Raw genomic sequence first — 10,305 nt, 5'->3', positions numbered from 1 at the left:
GACAAAACAAATGACAGCAGATGCTGGTGAGGATGTAGGGGAAGGAAAACACTTATTAATTGCTGGTGGGCATACAAATTGCAATAGTCCCTCTAGAAATCACTATGGACATTTCTCCGAAACCTAAAAATAGACCTACCACACGGTCCAGCAAGACCATTTTGGCTTATACCCAAGGGACTCTATGTGTCACTACAAAGATACTTGTTCTTCCATGTTCATGGCTGATCTATTGATAACAGCCAGAAATTGGAAATATCCTAGATGGCCATCAACTGATGAATAGAGTTTCTTCCATTGAAAATTCTTTGTTAAGCTCTATACCCCATTTTTTAATAGGGTAATTTGGTTGTCTGGAGTCTACTTTCTTGAGTTCTTTGTATATATTGGATATTAGCCCTCTATCAGATGTAGGATTGGTAAAGATCTTTTCCCAATTTGTTGGTTGTCGTTTTGTCCTATTGACAGTGTTCTTTGCCTTACAGAAACTTTGCAATTTTGTGAAGTCCCATTTGTCAATTCTTGATCTTAGAGCATATGCCATTGGTGTTCTGTTCAGGAACTTTTCCCCTGTGCCCAAGTATTCGAGGGTCTTCCCCACCTTCTCTTCTATTAGTTTCAATGTATCTGGAATGGCCGAGAAGCACCTAAAGAAATGTTCAGTGTCCTTAGTCATCAGGGAAATGCAAATCAAAACAACTCTGAGATTCCATCTCACACCAGTCAGAATGGCTAAGATTAAGAACTCAGGTGATAGTAGATGCTGGCGAGGGTGTGGAGAAAGAGGAACACTCCTCCATTGTTGGTGGGACTGCAAGATGGTGCAACCACTTTGGAAATCAGTCTGGCGGTTCCTCAGAAAATTGGACATAGCATTACCTGAGGATCCAGCTATACCACTCCTAGGCATATACCCAGAAGATGCTCGAACATACAACAAGGACATATGCTCAACTACGTTCATAGCAGCCTTATTTATAATAGCCAGGAGCTGGAAAGAACACAGATGTCCTTCAACTGAGGAATGGATTCAAAAAATGTGGTATATTTACACAATGGAGTATTACTCAGCTATTAAAAACAATGAATTCGAGAGGTTCCTAGGTAAATGGATGGAACTAGAAATTATCATCCTGAGTGAAGTAAGCCAATCACAAAAGAACACACATGGTATTCACTCACTGATTATTGGCTATTAGCCCAGAACCTTGAAATGCCCAAGACGCAACTCACAGGCCACATGAAGCTCATAAAAAAGGAAGACCAAGTGGGGGTGATTCAGTTCTTCTTAGAAGGAGCAACAAAATACTCAAGGGAGCAAATATGGAGACAAAGTGAGGGACAGAAACTGAAGGAGGGGCCATTTGAAGACCTTTCCACCTGAGTATCCATCCCATGTGCAGTCACCAAAGGTAGATGCTGATGTGGAAGTCAGGAAGTGCATGCCGATAAGGGCCTGATATAGATGTCTCCTCAGAGGCCTTCAAGAGTCTGACATATTCAGAGGCAGATGCTCACAACTAGCCATTGAACTGATCATGAGGTTCTCAATGGAGGAGTTAGAGTGAGGACTGAAGGAGCTGAAAGGGTTTGTGGCACCATGAGGAGAGCAACAATACCAACCAACCACAGCTCCCAGGGTCCTAACCACCAGCCTGGGAGCACTTATGGAGGGATCCAGGGCTTCAGCTGAATATGTAAGAGTGGAGGGCCCTGCTGGGCACAGGTGGAAGAAGAGATCCTTGACCTCATGAAGGCTGGACGCCCCAGGGGGTGGGAATTTTGAGGGTGGGGAAGTGGGAGGGGGGGGTAGGTGGGGGTTACATCCACGGAGAAGAAGGAGGAGGGGTAAGGGGATGGGGGGTTCCCGGGTGGGTGGGGGATGGGGTAAGGGGATAACATATGAAATGTAAATAAAATATCCAATAAAAATAAATAAATTAAAAAAAAAACAAAAAAAAACAAAAAAAAAAACAAAAAAAACTGATGAATAGATAGTGAAAATATGGTACATTTATACAATTAAGTATTGTTGAGCTGTGGTTAAGAAAAATGAAATTTTCAGGTAAATGGATGAAGGTAGAAACCATTTTTCTGAGTGAGGTAACCCAGACTCAAAAAGATAAATATTGCATATTTTCTCTTGTATTGGGATGTTATATTTTAAGATAGATAGATAAATGATAGATAGATAGATGACAGATAGATAGATAGATAGATAGATAGATAGATAGATAGATAGATAGATGAGAGAGAAAGAGAAAATCAGGTGAAAGAGGGAGACTCTTCCAAGGAAGGCACAATAAAGTATAGTACTATAAAGAGATAGAGAGGAAACTAGAATGGTGTAGGGGATAAATGGAGATGATAGAAGGGCAGGATAAAGGCAAAAATATAGGGAGGGACAGCTAACACTAAAAGCCTTTTGGAAAACCATATGGAAACTCACTATTGTAGAAGCTTCTTAAATTATGTAAACACATGAAGGAATCATTATTATTATGACTATTATTATTATTTTACACTCTAGATTTTATTACCCCCCAACTACCCTCTGACTCTTCCACATCCCATACCTCCTCCCACCCTCCCATCTCCATGAAGATGTTGCCACAACCCACCACCCACCTAACCAGACCTCTAAACTCCCTGGGGTCTCCAGTCTCTTGAAGGTTAGGTGCATCTTCTCTGATTGAACCTAGACCTGGCAGTCCTCTGCTGTATACGTATTGGGGGCCTCATATCAGCTGGTGTATGCTGCCTGGTTGGTCGACCAGTGTTTGAGAGATCTCAGGGATCCAGGTTAATTGAGAAAGAATCTTAAATAGAGTTACCGTATAACTGGGGAAACAATGCCCCAATAGACAGCTTATGCTATCAAAGTTCAAGTAAAACCCAAAGTTCAAGGAATTGGCCACTCATGGAATGGCCAAAGGGGCTCTACAGACCCCTCTAAACTTCACAGCTTATTGCCTATGCTATTAATTGCTCTCCACAACCTGATGGCAAGTCCTGATTGCTTGACAATACCATAGAGCTGGTGCCGAACTGGAAGCTTCACCTCTACCCACTAGTATTCATGGTAATAGAAGGTAGTATGCATACAACTGGAAAAGGAAAATAATCATCAATTCCATCCAGACATGAAGCCTGTAACCCATGATAGTGATCTGCCTGCAAGATATACTAGTATAATCGTGGCATAAAAGTTATGGGAGTAACCAATAACTTCTTTCTCTTTTGATTTAAGGGCCACTTCCTGAGATGGAACTCAGACCTGACACTGGTAAAGTAGCCAATAACATGAAACTAGATAGGTTATGGGACCAAGGAGAAAGCATTCCACCATTATGCTGCTAAAGAAAAATAACAATAAAGTGACTCCTAACAACTTATTGCTAGACCCATAGAGCAGAGCATCGGTTAACCCTCCTCAGAGAAGCTTCCTCTTGCAGCAGAGTGCAGCTAACATAGACTCCATAACTGGACAGTGTACAGAGAATTAGAGACGTCGGAGCCCTCAGCCTAAATGGTGTGTCTTTATAAAACCCTCTCCTCAGGCCTCTGGAATCTATGTGAAAAGGGAGGTAGAAAGATTATAAGAGCCAGACGTGATTTGATAGCTCCAAACAACAGCATCCTCCAGACACAACAGGGCTGATGCACACATCTCTGTTTAATTTTAAAAGGTGAAAAGTAGCCCGGAGGAATTGAATTGCACAAAATGAAAAGAAATTTTCTCTTTCTAAACTAAAATATACCTATCAAGTTAAAAGAGCATGTATTGATAATAAAAAAAGAATAAATTTGTTTTCACCAGATAGTGGTGGCGCACGCCTTTAATCCCAGCACTTGGGAGGCAGAGTCAGGTGGATTTCTGAGTTCGAGGCCAGCCTGATCTACAGAGTGAGTTCCAGGACAGCCAGGGCTACACAGAGAAACCCTGTCTCGAAAACCCAAAAAACAAAACAAAAAAAAGAATAAATTTTTTTCAAAAGAGAATAATTAAGAATTGGGAAGTGGGAAGTAGGAGCTGAGAGACGATTCAACAGTTAAGAGTACTTGCTGCTCAAGCATGAGACTGAAGTTCAGATCCCAGCACCCATCTGAAAGCCAGAGATGGTCGTATACACACTTATCACCCCAGCACTGACAGGAAAAAATATAGTGAGTACCCCGGGCAGTGCTGACCGACAGCATGAGAAACCGCATCTCCAAGAGAACAAGGCTAAGAACGAGAAAGAAGGATGCTTAATGACTTCTTCTGGCCTATGTGAATACACGCACACGCACACTGGAGAGCAGGCACACACACATGCACGCACACACATATGCATGCACAAACACACAGTGGGGAGAGGAATTGGAGAAGGAAAAAGAAGGGGGAGAGAGAGAGGATGATAAAAAGCTCTTAAAATTAAAAGAATTAAAACAGAACAAAACAAGGGCTGGAGAGATGGCTCAGTAGTTAAGATCACTGGCTGCTCTCCCAAAAGACCCGGGTTCAGTTCCCAGCACCTATATGGCAGCTCACAACCAGCTGTAACCCCAGTCCTAGGAAATCCAACTCCCTCATCTTGCCTCCAAAGGCACCAAGCACATACAAGGTACACAAACAGACCTACCTATAAAACACCTATAAAACACAAAATTAAATAAAATTTTAAATTTAAAAAATAGAATTAAAAATTTTTCCAGAAAATAAAGCAAAGGGACAAAGAAATGGGGTAGGGGAAAAGATATGAAACTAGTAAACAAAAATCAGAAGTGTGAATGAGTTTCAAAAAAAGAGAAAAAGAAAAGAAAAACTTGCTGCCCCTAGAGGCATTGCAGGTGTGACTGCTGTGTCACATGTGCATCCATCCATAGGTGGCAGAGAGGAGAGAGGCTGTGTCTGTGCTCAATGATCTGACCTGTGACCATCTGAATGATTAGTACCCTAACATTCCCTGGAAAAACAAGGCTGAGACGACCTCAGAGCTACACAAGCCCAGATGGGCTCCCAGGGCACAGACCAATGTGAAGCCTAGAAGACCCCACCTGTGACTACAGGCCAAGGGTGGGAGTGAGCCGAGACAGAGGACCCTGGCATAGAGCCACTCAGGTGGGCACAGGCAAGGAGCAAGCCCAAGAAGACCACCAGACCAACACCATGGGGCCTGGACAGGAAGCTAGCATAAGATGACTACCAGTCCTGTGCTGTGCAGGCCTGGTTGGGGCGGGGCATGAGGATCATGCCCTATATAACCCCTGCCAGGTGCCATGGTGTGAGAGCAAGACATAGCACTCCTTAGGCCACTCAGGAGATGATCCTAGACATTCAGAGACCCCACCCCCACCCCACCCCGGTGCCTCTAAGTAGGTAAGTGGTGAAGAAATGGAAGAGAAAGAGAAACAGAAGGATGTGGGTACAATGATGAGAGGTGGAACTGGAAAGCTGAGGATAGTGAGGGACAGTCTGAAGTGAGTAGCCAGTGATGGAGTCCATCTGGGGCCATGGTGGAGTCCTGGCAGCCTCCTTTGCTGCCTCTGGGGGCCATGTCTAACTCTGTGTCACTACAACAGCAGGAGTCTTTTACCACCAAAGGCCAATCAGAAGTCCCTGGTCTGAGCTATAGCCAGAAGGACATGTTGATATCTGTGGGCTGAACAGAACTGGCTCCACCCCTCACCTGGGCATCATGGGAGACCTGGCCCATGAGAGCAGAAGAGTGGACCCCATCCTTAACCATCTGCAGTACTAGGAGAATGGCCCAGCACGTTGCAGGAGTTGCAGGTGAGCCAGCTGAAAAATATGAGCCATGAGTGTGGGAGAGTTGGCCCTACCACTGGTCTCTTCCCTCCTCACCCTTCTCCACCTATTCCAGGTGGGAGACCTGACTCTGAGGTCATGAGAGCAGAAGAGATAGCCCTGTCCCTCACTTCCTGCTGCACTCAGGAGAGTGAGCCCTTGCTGGTTTGTAATGTGCGTGGGTCCGTTGTTGGGTTGAGTTGTGGGTGCTGCATCTGTGCCACCACTCCCACACACACACACACCCACCACCAAGGGGCTTGGGCCGCTGCTCAGAGGGACAGAGGCGTGGGAATTTGACCATGTTCACTCCACACTGGTGCCAAATGGACACTGGGCTAGGAGAAGCCATGGGACTCTGTTCAGGGTGGGGGAACACAGTCTGAGGTCCCATGGGGAGGGGTAGAAGCTCTGGCTGTGTCCCACGGGGATGAGAGTTCTGGTCGCAGCGACTCACTTGGCTTGGTCATAGTTGGCTCGGCTTGCTTAGGTTGCTGGGTCTCCATGTCTGAGAACATAGATCATCTTCGAGAGATTAGATGGCAGCTTGGTAGTTAATAACCTTCTCCACGGTTCACCACAGCAAGGACCCAAAGAAGAGAAGTAAGCTATGGTCTTAAGATATTTATTGTCATGGTGGAAAATGGATGAAACTATACCCCGGTATTTTCAGGGCAGGCCTGAGGTTAAATACCTTTTGCAAGGAAGATTGTCTGGGAAGGAATGCTTAATTGGCTACATCCTCTGGCCTTTAGGTATCACATGAATATGGAGGTCTGTCTTGAGGCTCCACTGCCTGTAGTCACGCCCTCTACCTGTGGAGGGGCTGATGGATGTTGTACTACATGACTGGAGGACCCCACTCTATGGAGGTCTTCGGCCTTTCGTCAGAAGCCTGGAGTCAGGGAGCATAGCGAAATGTATGCTGTCCTTGCAGAGAAACCTGTGGGGTCTCCAACCTGTTTGGTTCCTGGTGATTTTCAGGCAGAAATCATGCTGTCCTTTCACTGTCCTTCAGGTCCTGCACCTCACCTGGGCAAAATAGAGCAGAGTAGAGCTGCTTTGGATGTGGGGATTGCGGGTGAGCTGTCCTTGGGAGCGTGAGCATGGGAGAGCTGGACCTACCTCTTGTCTGTTGTGCAGTGGCTGGGATGAGGGAGAGACCTATGGCAGGTGGGAAAGCTGGACCCAGGATCATAAGACTTGGAGAACTGTCCATGTCTCTCACCAGCTGCAATACTCAGGAGACCAGGCTCTGTACCTCACCTGGACAGTAAGGTAGAGCTGGTCCTGGTTGCAGGAATTTCAGGTGAATGGGCCCTGAGGGCATGAGAGAGAAAGAGCTAGAGTGCTGACCATCTTCAGATACCTCTTAGATCCATATCCAAGGCTTTGAATTGTCTCATCCGACATCTACCCCATCACTGAACTGCTGGAGAGCATAAAGGGGCTGGTCCTACAGACTCAAAACTACAGGATCCCCATGACACAGGGCAACAACAGGATATCAGAAAGTAGTCCAAGTAAGGTTCCAGTATCAATCGAGTAGCAGAAGCCAGAGGCTTCATATCAGACCAATGAGTCATTGCAATGAACACTTACAAGCAGAGAAGTGTGGATAAAGGGTCTACTGTGGGACACACTATGACACACTGTGGCTTCCACAAGGAGAATTTCTTTTACTGCGTTGAGATGTGGAGATTGAAGGGGTGGAGGGTTGGTATAAGGAGAAGGGGAAATGAGTGGGATTGGGGTACATTAAAGACCAAAAAAATGAAATGGTAATTTTAAAAGGTTCTCAGGGGCTGGAGAGATGGCTCAGTGGTTAAGAGCACTGACTACACTTCCAGAGGTCCTGAGTTCAATTCCCATCAACCACATGGTGCCTCACAACCATCTGTAATGGGATCTGGTGCCCTCTTCTGGTGTGTCTGAAGACAGCTACAGTGTATTCACATGCATAAAATAAATAAATAAATTTTAAAAAATAGATAAAAGATTCTCAGTGAGAAATATGTCATACTCATAGGAACGTGGATCACAATGGTATCCGATCTAGCCTCAGATATCAGAAAATAATAACAGTGATATTGTTTACATTTACAAGAAAAAGTACTTTATAGATTTGGAAGATGTACACCCAGAAAAACTACCTGTGAGACTAAAAGAAAGACATTTGGGGAGAGGTAAGGTCTTAAAAATTGTCTTCCTATAATGCCCAGCCTTAAGAAACAACTGAAAAGTGTTTTACACAGAAGAGGGAATCTCTAGAGTAAAGCACACAGAACTTAGAAAATGTGGGAATTCAACAGGAAAGCCCCACACTCAGTTTTCCAGATAATGTTAAAGGGCCTCCTTTGCGACAGCTGGAAAAGAAGGCAAAGAATCCAGAACCTATGGTTCTCAGGAGGATCTCCAGGAAGAAAACGAACAGATGACAAAGTCTGAAGGAAACCATGAGAGGACAAAACAAGAGAAGCTTGGGCTGAATATACACTGATATAAATTAGAACAAAGCAGGTGAGTGGCTTTAAGTAAATAGTTCTGAAATGTGCAGAAATAAGCATTAGACAGGGTGGGGATATCTGTGCACCATGTGTGTACGTGCATCTGCACACACATGTGTAGCAGCCTGTGAGCATAAAGGGCGGGGGTAGATCTGTCTGTGCACCATGTGTGCATGGGCGCACACACTCACACGTGTCCCAGCAAGAGAGGAGAGGGAAGGAAGAATTCCACGGAACCTGTTGATAGATTCACACAGTTTTCTGGAAACTCAGCTAATCACAGAGTCTGGTTGTTCTTGTTTGTCTGTCCTTACCCTGGATAGTTAGAAGGTGAGAAATCTCTGCAAACTCTGCCAGACAGCCTGGTGTGCTGTATCTTCCAGTGAACCACATTTCCCAGTTGCAGTCAACCATGAGGCTTTGAGTGGAGGCTTGCTGAGTCTGATGCTCTTGCACAGTCCATCTCCTGAGGTCTAGCCTGCGGAAGTCTGTTGTAACACCCCAGAGCTGCCCTGTGTAAAGTAGGCTGAGTAGAATCTGTCTCACACACTACATTTGCCTATCTCTGTATAGCGTTTCCATGCACTGTGACAGGATTCACTGTGACAACAGGCTTCCTGCAGACCTCAGCAAGGCGGTGTCTTGGTGAAAGCCAGGATGAAGTGCAGTTCCCTTTCCCCTTTCACTTACTCTTCCCTGTTACTACTGCCAATAGTTATTATTTGTTACAGGGATATGAGACACAGAACAAAGTCTTCAAAATATTCTTCCTTTTACACAGCTCAGGAACAGGAGATAACAGCAGGACAGCCAGGGAACTGCAGCCTAGCCAGATTGAACAACTGAGGTGCTGACGGCCTCAGGCTGGGGATGGCACCAAGTCACTGAAGGATATGCCAGCTGGAGCCTGGTCTACAAGATCTGGGTTCAGGTCCTGGATGGGAAGAGAGGGAAATAAATAATTTGACAAGTTGGCATTGGGGTTGTTTAGAAAATATCAAATGTGAAAGACTGTAAATGTAAGAAATCATCAAAATATAATTTATTACAATTCATATCATGCAACACATTGTGTCACATAAATATAATACAAATATATTATCTATAAGAGATAATTATTGTGATATATTATTTTTAAGATATGTAAAATTGCTTCATTTTTAGACTTGTTTGCTCCTCGTATATAGACGATACTTGTTATTATTGTTATTGATAGTTGTTATTGATACATAACTAGAATCACTAAGGTAACATCACTTTTAAAAAATACTTATTTTCTTATTATTTTCATATGGATGAGTGTTTGCCTATATATTTGCATGTGAAACACATATATGGAGGTGAGAAGATGCTAAATTCCCCGAAACTGGGTCTCCAGACAGTTGTGAGCTGTCATGTGAGTGCTAGGAACCAAACCCAGGTCCTCTGCAAGAGCAGCCAGTGCTCTTATCTGCTGAGCCATCTTTCCACCTCAAAGGAGAGTACATTTGATACAAAGACCACAAATGGCAAATTCCTTCAGCGTTGTTAGAATCCAGGGCCAGTGCACACCTTGCTCTGCACCCTTGTCAACTCTCATGGATCGCTGACCCCATAAGTATGTCACATGAATAGCAAAGAGGTAGAGAAGATGATCACTGGGGTTCTCTATCTATCCAAAAATTCTGTTTCCCTTGCAAAGAGTTTGGGTTCAGCATCCAAGTACAGAGTGGCCATGTGAAGTATCTGCTTATGCATGCCAAATGACCTAACACCTAACAGCTTAACCAGTAATACTGTCTCATTGTTTCTGGGTCTGAAACCCAGGTTCTGCCAAGCTGGCAGCCTCTAACTTGGGGACTCTTTCAGGGACACATCGAGTTCTGAGCTGAAGCCATAGTCATCACAGGGTGAGTGAGGACAGGACCTTCTAAGCTCACTCTGGTCTGTTGGCAAAACAACTTCCTCCAGGATTGGTGGAATGAGTGTTAGTATTCTGTCTAAACTCCACCTCCACAGTTACCTGGC

At 44.6% G+C, this 10,305-nt stretch overlaps 1 long non-coding RNA gene and 1 other non-coding gene across 2 annotated transcripts; one reads left to right on the top strand and one right to left on the bottom strand.

Moving 5' to 3' along the window:
* Positions 1-4,811: 4,811 nt before the first annotated feature.
* LOC114632823 lies at positions 4,812-4,947 on the top strand. The gene has a single exon (XR_003713136.1). It is a non-coding gene; the product is annotated as a small nucleolar RNA SNORA17 (small nucleolar RNA).
* Positions 4,948-6,226: 1,279 nt separating this feature from the next.
* LOC114632532 lies at positions 6,227-9,188 on the bottom strand. The gene is made up of 3 exons (XR_003713105.1): positions 8,613-9,188; positions 6,917-7,111; positions 6,227-6,823 (listed from the first exon to the last, which is right to left on the bottom strand). It is a non-coding gene; the product is annotated as an uncharacterized LOC114632532 (long non-coding RNA).
* Positions 9,189-10,305: the final 1,117 nt, after the last annotated feature.

The sequence above is a fragment of the Grammomys surdaster genome, unplaced genomic scaffold, assembly GCF_004785775.1.
Source record: "Grammomys surdaster isolate TR1022 unplaced genomic scaffold, NIH_TR_1.0 97, whole genome shotgun sequence".
Lineage (NCBI taxonomy): Eukaryota > Metazoa > Chordata > Mammalia > Rodentia > Muridae > Grammomys > Grammomys surdaster.
Note: the sequence above shows the minus strand (reverse complement) of the source record. Positions and strands in the feature narration are given on the sequence as shown.